Source organism: Peromyscus californicus, unplaced genomic scaffold, assembly GCF_007827085.1.
Source record: "Peromyscus californicus insignis strain IS unplaced genomic scaffold, ASM782708v3 Scaffold_19__1_contigs__length_69161282, whole genome shotgun sequence".
NCBI classification, from domain to species: Eukaryota; Metazoa; Chordata; class Mammalia; order Rodentia; family Cricetidae; genus Peromyscus; species Peromyscus californicus.
The window spans coordinates 31,743,368-31,754,814 of NW_026294491.1; the positions used below are offsets into that span (position 1 = coordinate 31,743,368).

Sequence of the window (11,447 nt, forward strand, 5' to 3'; positions counted from 1 at the left end):
CAAGGGGGGGGAGGGGAGGCTATATCAATATTAAATAAAATCAGAAAGAGCAACCTTGTGCATTTAATTTTTTGAAACGAAAACCAAAAAACCATTGCTTCTCTTAGGATACTGTTCCGGCGGTTTCAAAGGGTGCTTTGATTGATAACGTGTGTCTACCCTCAGGAGAGACATCACTTCTGTCATTTTCTCCTCTTGTTCCAGACTGACAGGATCTGGACTAAAACATATTTTAAAAGGAAAAAAAAAAAAAAAAGAAATCAAGAAGGAAGAAAGAAGATTTCTGGGAGAGAGCGCTTCTCCAGGCTGGGCTTCTCTTCTCTCCAGGGCAGGGCGGGGCAGGGCGGGGCGGGGCTGCACCCCCTCCCCCCCAGGCAAATGCGACCCTCCACCCCGGGCCCTTGGGGCTCCCTGGTTCCCGCCGGCCGCCCTATTCATTCTGCGCATCTCGGGAGCCAAGCTCGGCTTCCCTCCAGGGATCACCCTTGGACCTTGCTATTGTCCCTGTCGCCTGACTTCTGCTATGCTAAGTTCCAGCAAGGTGATCTGGAAAAAAAACGATACTGGCTCCCAGGCCGCGATTCGCCTTTTCTGCGGGGACCTCGGGACGCAGGCATCGGCGCATTGTGCTGGACGCGCTGACCCGGTCGCCTGCGCCCCGCCGGGACAATTGTTCCCTCATTAGGGCGGCCTGGAGCTGCGGAAAGGCTGGCGGCCCTTTCCCACAATCACTGACAATGTGCGGCAGCAGACGTGTCGCAGAGGCGGGTGAGGAGAAATGGAGAGGATGTGCCCGGGATGGGACTCCCGGGACGTTTCATTCCCACGCTGGAGAGGGGACTCAAAGTCCTCACCGCCACAAGTTGACGAGGGACGCCTTAGAAATAGATCGGGAGGGTTGGCGGGCGGGAGGAGGGGTGCGGGGGAGAACCCACAAAGCCCCACAGACAGCTCCACGAGGAGTTCCAGAGAACCAGAGACCTCGGGTGCGGCTGTGCACATGCACCAATTGTCCGGTGCAAAGAGGCTGAACTCTGCCCTGTGGGAGCTGGGAGGGTGGCCCCGGGGCCACCGGCTGGCGGGCAGCTGCGAGCCAGTCCCAGGCGAGACACTTGTAAATGATCCTTTAAAAGGAGGCGTTCCTGGGAGCGCAGCTGTCTGTTCCCAGTCTGCTTCTGCCACCAGCTATCTGCCTCCTGCCCTGGCCTTCTAGGGCCCTAGTGTGGCCCTAGTGTGGCTCTAGTGTGGCCCTAGTGTGCGCCTGCCTTATCTAGACGGAGCAGTCCCAAAGTCACACTCTTCCACATGCTCACTTATCCTCCTCTAGGTCAGGGCAGTGAGGACACTCACTGGGCCAGACAGCCTTTCTGTCTCACCCCCCACCTACCCAGGCCAGTTCCATTGAAAGAGCCTTCTCTAACACTCAAAGAGTACAACTTCAGAGAGACTGAGCTCAGGCTCAAGGGGGAAAGGACAAAGGCAGCTAGCTGTCCCTGCTCTTAGATGTATACAAAAGGCTGTTGCCGAATCCTAGTCTGTGAAACCCCATTTGAGTTGTAACGCAATACCCGCCCACAAGGCTTGCATGGGAAGTGAGTTTGGCAGCAGGGGTGAAGTGGGGATAGTTCTCTGTATTTTATAAACATCAGCAACTCCTCTTATGTGAGAATGTGAAAATGTGTAACAGTTTTCTTTTGCATTAAAATAAAAAAAAAAAAAACTAGGTTTCTGTTTGGGGAAGCAATGGCATTTGGCAACCGATGATTTAAAATTAGGCACCCTAATGAACACTTGTTTCAAGAGGACAATGTAAACACACATTTCACCTTAAAAATCTCCCCCCAAACAATGCTTATTTGCTTCTTTAGTAGACTATAAAGATCGAACTGGGGGCGCGCCGGGGGGGAGGGGGTTGTGTGGCGCAGAGACGACCCTATTCCAAGATGTTGTTTGTGTGAAATACTAAAAAATATTAATTGTTTATATTTTGGTTACATAAAAATTTCTAAGTACTTAGAATTGCTGTTATGGAAGAACGACGCATCATTTTCGGCTCACAAAATAATGCAAATTGTGTTTTTTGTTTTTTGTTTTTCTTTCAAAACCCACCAAGTACCTAGGGTGGTACATTCTTCTGGTTCTGATCTTGTCTGGGCTGCCAAATGGGGCTTTCATTCATCCGCCTTTATTAGAAACAAGAGCTGAGGTGGTCAGCGAATCAAACGCAGGTGAGGCTTTCGTTCAGTTATGGGCTTTCTGCACACCTCTCGGGTTTTTAATTAGATAGCTTCCTACTGGCTGTTTGTCTTAAAATCAAAAGTGTGAAGCACCTCCTTTTCAGAAATATGGTTGTCTCAATTCAAGGTTCATTATGTTTGCTATTTTGAAGTTTGTGATGACTGGGTTTTGGTGATGTGGGGAAGAGTTCTAATTTCTGGCTTTCTTGGAGTCTGTTAAATTCCCGGCCTAGTAAATCTGCACTTGATCTAGGCCCAAACATATTCTGATTGTAAATAAAACGTCCTCTTTCATGACGACGTTCACCGTGCGGCTGGAGCAGTGTAATTTTTATACAGGTCTCGGCAATCAATAAAAAAGCCACGGGAGGAATGATTTATCTTGTTGGGTACAGAGACTGTCACCGAGAGAAATTGTAAAAGATCAATTTACACAACCTGGTGTGAGAATGTTATTGATATAACATGGTTGATCGGGTTCTGGTCCTCTGCGAGCAGACGTTGAGAAGGGAGCACCAGGCATCCATAGGCCGGCCAGTCAAGGTCTTAATAGACGCTGTGCTTCATAAAGTGGACACAGCCAATGACCACAGAGGTGGCAGGCAGGCTGGCACCCACATTGGCTGCGCTCTGATTACTTCCTTAAGTGGTTGGAGTCAAACGTCCTCCTTTTTTTTTTTACGCCCCCCCTTCCCCCACTGTGAGAACTGTTCAGTTGGAGACTCCCTGCCTTAATTACAAAGAGCCCCTTTAACCATAGGTCGCACAACTTGGCTCTCTCCACAGGAAATTAGGAAAGGAGCCTTCCTGGAAAAAAAAAAAGAAGCCAAACTTCCACCTTCTCAAATTAGTTAAATGAAGGTTATGGACAGTTGGGAGCTGAACCGTCTACAGTTGGCTAATTGCAGTTGGTACATTAACTATGTTTAACCAGTGCTGTTTGGGATTTAAGTGAACAAAACAATAAATAAAGCTTAGGTTATTCCAATGAAATACTTAAGTCCAAATCTTACCAGAAATGCTATAATACAAAGCAGAGTTTTACACTATAACCTTTTAGTTGAAGATATTGATAAATGTTAAGATTTTTAAAACCACATTGAAGCAATCTTAAACCTGAGACAGGCATCCCTTTCTCAAGTGCCTGTCCCATGCTTTGGCTCTCCCTTTAAAATGTTCTCCTCTGTATTTGGAAGCTGCGGGAAGTACGTGGAGTCGTCTGTGCACAGCATTCTCGAACACAGAAGTTTTCCAAATGAAGACAGACCTTTAGCTGAATTGGTTTATTTTCTGATTCATAATTCTTTAATGTGATTACCGAAGACGGAATGGCATCTACAGTGAAATTACAGCAACAACCACCCCCTCCCCTACCAGCTACTCCGGTAGCTTCCTTAATCAAAAGATTCCCACACTAAAGCAAAATAAGGAAACACAACTGCAGTGCAGACAAACACACATGCCTTTATATTTAAATTATTATCTACACCACCGCAGAGCTGCAGAATGAAGCTGGAATGTGGCCTAGAATACAGGACCAACGAAGCTGTGAAAGATGAGGAACGTTCGGCTTATACTCAGACCTGTTGTTTTAGAAATCATCTCTTGCACTGTTTTGCTTTCTAAAAAATTCCATGTTTTCTTGTATGTAGATGTCTATATGCTGTTTTATATTTGAAATTTGCATTTTACACACATACACACAGACATGCACACACACACACATTTCTCTTGGAAAATGGGTGACCCTTAAGCTTTCTGAACACCTCTTTTTGCCAGGTAAGAACCAATTATTTTTGTGCATTGCAGTTAGATAAAATTTGAATTGTAAGCATCCAATGTTTATTTGCTTTTGTTTAAAGAGGGTGAATAAATATATGACTTTTATATTTTGGTATATTAAGTTCCTTAATAGCTCTCACTGCCTTTATATTAGCCACAGCTGGTCCTCAAATCTCTTGCTACATCCATTATAACCTGGGCATACATAAAACAACTGATCTCAAGATGTGCTTCACTTTCCCTATGGCCCAAGCTCGCTCCATGCACACAGCTCTTCCTGTATGGGAGCTGCCTGGAATCTGGCAGCAGACAGCTCAGTTCTTCCTATAATATCTGCATGTCAGCACTCCCAGGGCAGAGCTAGTGAGGAGGCTTCAGCACCTGTAGAGCATGTTCCCTCCAGATGAGAAAAATCATTTCTCAGTTTCCTCACATCTGGATGAGACATGCCTGCTCACATCATGTCTTCAGCCCATGTCTCTCTTTCTTTCAAATGCAGTTTCTATTGCCTGCCAATCTCCTGATGGCTGCAGGCCCCATAATGCTCTAGTACTGCCTGTTCTCTGCCCCGGTGCTTCCCAGCCTCATCCTCCCACTTCCATCCTCCTAACCAGATCAGCCCCTCCCTAGCATCCTACAGATCCCAGTTAAATGCAATTTCCTGCTTTTGATAAGTAGACTCTATCCAGCCAGAACAAAACAGAGCACTCTGATACGATTGTCTCACGGCCAAGGACATGGGTAACTCCCACCCTTCAAGTCTCCCTTCCTTTCAGCTAAGCAGGAAATGCAATATCTGATGTTCATTCCTGTATTTTTTCTTCATACTCTCCAGAATCTTAGGGACAGTGTCCACCCATGTAAATCAGCCTCCAATGGAAGCCAAGACCCCTAGCATGGGGCCATTTTGGACAATTCCACCCACTCTGTTAATTCGAACATTAATAGACATTGTTGGTCTCGAAAAAAAGGGTCAATAATCAGAAAGGCTCTAGCTCAAATGTTTAAAAATTTATTTTCATATGGGACACGACCTTCTACTAGAGTGTGCCTTATCTCTAGGGTGTCCAATTATCTAGAAGCATAGTCTGTCTCTTGCCAAATGATTTTTCCTGCAGCAACCCCTCCCGGAACACTTTAGACTCTTATTTGATAATCATTAACACCATTGGTTTGCCTCTGCTTTTCACAGTGTAGTTGAAGTAGATACCCCTGAATAAAGTCTCTGGTTACTTTGTAATAGCAAGGTAGATGGAGGGAGCTAAAAAAATTAACCAACATGCTTCTTCTATACCGGGGATGGCCTCATCACCCTAAAAGGAGTAAGGGGAAGGCATAGTACACACTTTCCTCCGAAGGTGCTTGGGATTTGGTTGGTGGGAGACCACGCTTATGACTAAAGAGTAAACAGGAAACTGGACTAAACTGACAAGGCATATTGCAGTGAAGTATGACATCATTAAAGGCTGCGATTATGTGGGGGAAAATCAGGAAGAAATTATTTGGTTGAAAGAAAAGAATAGAGAGTATTGATGATGAAGAGAGGGTGCAGGAGATGCTGTAGAGGCCGGAAAAGACTACCGCAGTCATGAGACAGAGTGATAAACTGGTTGGCAAAGGAAAACTGGTCAGAAAAACAGAATGTTGGCTTGTGGACTGTATTGATAGGTATACAAGATGTCTAATAAATGTTCTGTTGTCGAGCAAGCAAGCGTGAATTTGAGGCAGTAGAACGGGAACCGACAAGCACTCTGGGCAGCAGCTTGACATAATGCACAAAATCGTGTTGTGACATCACTAAAAAAGCAGACTTGTAGCCTTCTGGGGTGTGTGGCAGGGCAGGGACAAGGAGGCACAGAAGGCAATGGTTTATGACTGTAGGTGACAGATAAAGGGGGGCTGGATTAGCATGCCCATGAAAGTGAGAAAGTGAACGTTTTTAGAAATTTCAGAAATAGATAGATACTGGCAGTCAGTGGGCAGTACGTACAGCATTGACGTTAGAGGAATGTGACTTCTGGGGATGAGCGATGAGTCAAAGGCAGTCCCAGCCAGGAGACTAGCATCACAGTGGGATTACTGCAGAAGCAGACTTCCTGAATTGATTACAGGATACGTGCACACTTTGAAGGGGCATCAAGGGAGGGCAGTGTAGACATTTCAAGTGAAAATATCCAACAAGAAATTAGACATTGCCAGGGCCTTGTGGCTCTAGCTTGTAATCTCAGCTACTCCAGAAGTCAAGGCAGGGGATTCACAAGGTCAAGGATCTGTCTGCACTATGGAGGGAGTTTGAAACCAGCCTGGATGACTTAGCCAGTCTCTGTCTCAAAATAAAACGTGGACAAAACAATGGGTTAAGGATGTATATCAATGACAGAGCACCTTCCTAACACACACAGGCCTTAGGTCCAGTCCCCAGTGCAGCAAAGCAAAACACCCAAAGAGTTGAACAATGATGCACTAGACTTTGGTTGAAAAAGGACCTTACAGGGCTGTGGCGATGTCATATTGATTGATAAAACCAGGTAGCCTTGCATGGAAGCCATAGTCAGGATCATTTAATCGAGGTTTGCAAAAGAATGTGATACATTCAGTCACATTACTTATTCTTTTTAGTTATAAAAGTAGAATATGCAGATCAAAGTGACATAGAAATAGCACACAATATAATGTATGCAATTTAAAACGAGTGAAAGGAGTTTTTAGACTAAATTGAGCTGTCTCATGTTTTTTAGAGTAAGGAACTCATCTCATTCTAGCAATTTTTTTTGATGAATCTTAAAGATGTACGAATTGAGCAAGATGAAAATCACCGCAGCTTTTCTTACTAGACACAGAGCTGTGTGTTGAGGGCGTTCCACACTGACTCATGCTTCATAACCTGGACAGAGGAAAAAAAATCTCAGGAAGAAGGAGTTGTTGAGTGGCTGATGGCTATAATGTAAGCGGGTCAGTGATTAGTCTGCCAAATTCAGGCACGTAGCCAGGCAGCACGGTGCTGGTCAAGGGCTGGCTTGTCTGGGAAAGCTGTGATGGTTTCTCAAACCATACTTTAAATTTGATCTTTGTCCAACCAAATTGGCACCAGGAAACATAGAAATCATTTATTTGACAGTGTAATGACAATCAATTATTAGCAATATTGTTGGATTAGGAAAAGACTATCTCATGCAAAGAATGATTTAATCTTAATTCAAACAGTTATCCCTTGAGATAGAAAAAAAAATTGTAATGGTTGAATAAATTGAGAAATAAACAAGGATTAAACTATTGAAGGCCAAATGCCTAGATTTGTTAGTATGTTTCGTTCTCTCCTGTTTTGATATGGTCTTGGATGACAGAATGCTGACTGATTTACGAATTAAAGTTGAAGTTGTACTAGATATGCCCTACTGTGCATACACAGATGCATGGATGAAGAATACAAGGAGAGAAACATATATTTGTGATAGCATATTAGGTATACTATTAGGACTCATTAGAATTTCTATGACACAATAGATTATTACATCCAGCCTTCTGAGATTTGTGGAATCTTCTCCCATATTACTAAGCCTCGACCTTATTATGTTAAGTTTGAGAAAGCTAGATTGCTCAGATATATTAAAAAAAAATAACATGAAATACCAAACAAAGAATGTCAGTGCCTTCAAAGAGAAAGAACACTGATACATGGATCCCACAGAATAAACTACTCGTACCCAATACAAGTTATTAGTAAACAGAGAAGAAGACATTGTACCAACCTAAGAGTCAGTTGAGAGAAACCAGTCCTTGTGAACATCTAGTAACATTTGTTTTTGGAGTCAATGACAATTGCAAAATCCATTGATACTGTTGAACCTAGATGAGGCAACAACACAGAGCTAACAGAGAACAAGAGAAAGGGCCGGGGAGATGGTTCAAATGGTATCAGTAACCATGCTTGCTGCCAAGCTTGATGGCCTGAGTTTGATGTCTTGGACGCACATTGTAGAAGGAAAGTGCCGGCTGTTGTAAGTTGTTCTTTGACCTTCACATGTATGCCATGCCATGGATGCTATCATACACAGAAAGACACATAGACATGTAGACAGACTCCTCCCCACCTAGGAATGAATTGAATAAATAATACATATAGTAAAAAGAAGAAAAATCAGCTAAAACACTATGTAACACTTATTATTTTGGACAGAGTAGTATTGGATCAAGAAAGTCTGCTCATTATTGGGTTCACTGATTTGTAGCATCATATTCTAGTGGCTTTGGTATTGTTTTCAATTATTATTGTAGTAAAGTATGCATAACTCCATCTAATAAGAGCACACTTCAGTGTCATTCACATTGTACATTCATGCTGTTACACAAGATCTCTGGTATCTATCTCCAGAACTATTTCACATTTCCAAATTGAAACTTGGTGTTCATTAAACACTAACTTCCCATTCCCCTTTCTCTGGCCTTTGATTTTGCCATTTTACTTTCTATCTCTATGAATTTGGCTACTCTAACTATATAAATGGAATATTGCATATAATATATGTACTTTTCTTGTAACTGGCTTAATTAACTCAATATAGTGTCTTAAAGGATCATTGAAAATGAAAATGTGACAGAATTTCATTTTTTCAAGATGTATAATATTCCAGATATGTTACATATATATATATGTGTATATACATTTAGGTTGCTTCCATCTTTGGCTGTTGTAAATAATGTTGCCATGAGCGTGGATATCCAAATACACACAAAGATCCCACTTTTGACCATTCTGGACATATACCTAGAAGTAAGATTTTGGAAATTAGGTTTTGAGCAACTGCCATATTGCTGTCCTGTGTTTATGTGATTTTTTACCTGCTTATCAGCAGTACATAGAGGTCTAATTTTCCCATAACCTCATAGCATTTGCTTTTGTCCTGTTTTCCTGGAAGCAATCCTAGTTGGTGAGGGTACTGGTTCTTTCTTTACGTAATTGTTTTTCAGTGAGATGGAACCTAAGATCTCACACATGCCCAGCAAGTGCTCTAGAACTGACCTACATCCCCAGTCCATGGCACTGCTCTGTAAGGATCCTCTTTTTGGTGTATTGAAAGGTACACATAATTAAGTCTCAGCCAATCAGCTCATAAAGATAAAATGTAAATGTATATTGCGCAAGCACAAGCCCCTGAGAAGCCGTGATTCCTTTCTTTGCAAGAGAGAGGAATGTAAGCATGCCATCCTTTTAATCATCATTTGTTGTGCACAGAATAAAAAGCCTGGAGACAGGATTCCTGACTGTGTCAAAGACACTAATAGACCAACTTCTCAAGGCCTTTCTAATTTCAGACTTCTCTGAGTGGATTTTTTTTTTCTCCAGGGAAACACTATTTATTATGATGGACAGTTGCATTGCCTGTTACTCCATGAACTCTTCTGTTCTCAGATGTTGAGGGATGCACACACTCTCCTCCTTCACTATTTTTCTTCTCACTTTTCAAATCCCTTGCCATCTTCATATTTGGTAGACGGACACAAAGGTTACTTCTTGGAGTTGGAGAGATAGTTCAGTGATTAAGAGCACTCGTTGCTCTTCCAGAGGACCCAAGTTCAGTTCCTAGCACTCACAATGAGCTTCCTACAACAGCCTATAGTCCAAGTTCCAGGGTATTTGATGCCCTCTTCTGGCCTCTGAAGGCACCTTCACACAGGTGGCACACACACACACACACACACACACACACACACACACACACACACACACACTACAAATGAAAATAAATGTAAGAGAGAAGTCACTTCTACACCTGTGGCCCTTTTGCATCATTTCATACCAGTTTCACATTCCCATTCAGTCACGTGGCTTTGCAGTCAAGCAAACTGCTCAGGCCTCTGTCAGCTACCATGTATGTTACCACATCAAGATAAGAGCATCTTTCCCATATCTGCACACATATTTTTATCCAGGGGGTCCAGACACTCTGATGGTGCACTGTCACTGTTGTGTGAGCAATGAACACAGGCTAATCGGTAGAGAGCATGCTATCCTGTTCCATGACATGATTGGCAAGAGGCTGTTGGACAGGATGGGTTCAGGTCCCTTCGCTTGTGAAGCAAACTCTTCCTTGATTGAATCATTTCTTCAGTCCTGAATTCTGGGGAGTTTTAATTTTTCTCAACCGGCCGTGGGTTATTGGGTGAGACTTTGAGTAAGCACCATTTACTTCTGATGTTTGAGTCAGGACAAGGTTTTCAACAAGGATATTTTTAACCATCTGTTCTACACCAAGGGTGAAATAGGCTCCTAGTAAGCATGACAAAAGATCCTATCTAATCACTTGCCTTCCTAAGATCATGGGGTATACAGTGATACCCAAAGGCATGGGAGGCTGGCAAGGTGTGCTAGCATGGCACCGTGTGCTTTTGAAGACAGCATTTATAATAACAATGGTAAAATCCCGTGAAGCCCCCACGGGACTGGACTAGGCCCTCTGGATACGGAAGACAGTTGTTTGGCTCCAACTGTTTGGGGAGCACCCAGGTAGGGGGATCGGGATCCGTCCCTGGTGCACGGGGCAGGATTTTGGGAATCGGGTGCCTGTGGTGTGGCACCTTAAGCAGCCTTGGTGCAGTGGGAAGGGGCTTGGACCTGCCTAGGCTCAGTGAGCTGGGCTCTGCTGACTCCCCATGGGAGACCTTGATTTGGGGGATGTGGGGATGCGGGGTGGCTTGGGAGGGAGGGCTGGGAGATGGGAGGAGGGAGGAGGTGGGATCTGTGGGTGGTATGTAGAGTGAGTAGAAAATTTCTTAGTAAAGAAAAATGAACAAACAAACAAACAAGCAAAGAAACAAACAAACAAAAAATTCCTTCCTACTCGAGCTATGTAATTTGAGTGTACGTCTTAGGTAACCCTAACAGAAGATATGAGTTTTTCCTTCACTTTAAACATGCTTTAGAAGGTTGTGTTTCCTAATGTTTTCAATGATTTTGATAGCGATATTATAGAATGTGAATATTTTGTCTTTCTTGCCTTGTTCTTTTCGATCTAAAGGGACACAGAGGGAAGGAGTCCCTGAAGTGTGCTTTGATTACAGAAGGGAAAGAGCCAATAAAAGCAATGACAACTTCATTAAAAAGGCATCTGAGAAGAACAAAACTTCACATAGTATCATCTTATACTTTAAGTGGTATTTCCCTGCATTCTCTAAGAAACTCCAGAAGGAGGACAGTAAGCGCAGCAGATAGGCCCCGGCTCTTATCTAAAAAATAGTATCTCACATTAATAGGGCAATCTGGTAATCTGTTCCTTTGTTTTAACATCATGAACATTTAAACCTTTCAGATGGAGGGGGAGAGGGAGGGAGGAAGGGAGGGAGGGAGATATTAGAGGAGAGAAGCGGGAGGTGGAAGGGGGGAATCACAGGACAAAGAACTCTCATTGCTCTTAATATTTAAAATCTCTG

At 43.3% G+C, this 11,447-nt stretch overlaps 1 long non-coding RNA gene across 1 annotated transcript; it reads left to right on the forward strand.

Moving 5' to 3' along the window:
* Positions 1–387: 387 nt before the first annotated feature.
* Positions 388–11,201, forward strand: LOC128114079 (uncharacterized). Its single transcript, XR_008219717.1, has 3 exons — positions 388–768; positions 2,114–2,228; positions 11,036–11,201. It is a non-coding gene; the product is annotated as an uncharacterized LOC128114079 (long non-coding RNA).
* Positions 11,202–11,447: the final 246 nt, after the last annotated feature.